The sequence below is a fragment of the Etheostoma cragini genome, unplaced genomic scaffold, assembly GCF_013103735.1.
Source record: "Etheostoma cragini isolate CJK2018 unplaced genomic scaffold, CSU_Ecrag_1.0 ScbMSFa_2213, whole genome shotgun sequence".
Lineage (NCBI taxonomy): Eukaryota > Metazoa > Chordata > Actinopteri > Perciformes > Percidae > Etheostoma > Etheostoma cragini.
Window position 1 is genome coordinate 1 of NW_023266351.1, and position 1,214 is coordinate 1,214.

Consider the following 1,214-nt stretch of genomic DNA (forward strand, 5'->3'; position numbering starts at 1 on the left):
ATCATTTTCTTCAAAGGTAGGTATTTATTATCAAAAGTATCAAACATGACGCAGTCAGAAAGTTTTTTCTTAGAGCCATATCTGGAATGGGTAAAAGAACACCACGGAAGTTATCTCCAAGATTAGATTAGTTTTAGAAAATGGACATCTCCCTTTCTGTTACAGGCTCAAAGATGAACTGCTGTGGTCTGCTAAACGCTGAGAAGGAACCAGGTAAAGATTTGTTAGCAAACATTAAAACTTTACTATTTGCCCTATTTGGTCGTAGTTTGGTTGTCTGTTGGTTATTTGGAAGGCTTTCTTAACCCGTTCCCCTAAAAAAACTAACACCGATACCATTTGTATGTATGTATACACACACACACATACGTACATACATACAAAAGTTATATTAGTAGGAATGAATGAACAGGCAAACTTGATGGCATTTCAAAACTTTAATATTCAAACAACTGAAAAAATACAGAAAAGATAAGGATGTAGTGCAAATGTAGTGCAAGATGCATAAAGATGTTTGTAAATTGTGTACAAAATGAGTCACAAAAAAAATATATATATATTAATAAAAAAATTAAAAAGGGGCTCCATGGTTTCACGGCTCAGTCCTTCTCAGCTGGCCTATAAAGAAATAAACAAAAGTTAGACATGTAATACTAAGAATGAACACATTGACAAAAGATTTTTTTTGATGAACTTTGTTATGAACATAACGCAGAAGAACTTCAATTTACCGTCTGTGCCGGGCAAACTTATGAACTTGCCCAATCAAAGCAGTCAGCGCAGGGAAGTTTTTCTGGCAGGCCGCTAGAGTAGAAGTCAAAATGAAGCAAAGTTTTAAGTCAAATTAAAACCTCTTGTCAGCCAAGCTAAGCATAATACTAATGTGAACAATAAAATAACACCTGCCTGTTATAACCCTGCATACAGCCAGGTCCTGGAGTGTATGAACAAGGGTGGTTCAGATTGTGCTGGTGTGTCACCATGTGTGCAGATAGTTTCCTATGTAAGTTTGAGTTTGGAAAACAGTGAGGGAGCAAAAGAGCTTTTCTAAAAAGAATTAAACAAAAAAGGGAACAACTTAACGTAACAACTTAATGAAGTATCATTGTTAATCATTAACCATTTGTGCATTGTATCCTGTTTGTTGGTTAGTTCCTCTGAAGAGCGTGGAGGTGGAGGTGGAGGTGAGGGACCATGTGGCTACAGTGGTCTCC

General features: G+C 36.5%; 1 long non-coding RNA gene across 1 annotated transcript; it reads left to right on the forward strand.

Moving 5' to 3' along the window:
- On the forward strand, positions 1–1,214 carry LOC117940320. The gene is made up of 3 exons (XR_004655743.1): positions 1–16; positions 166–213; positions 1,153–1,214. It is a non-coding gene; the product is annotated as an uncharacterized LOC117940320 (long non-coding RNA).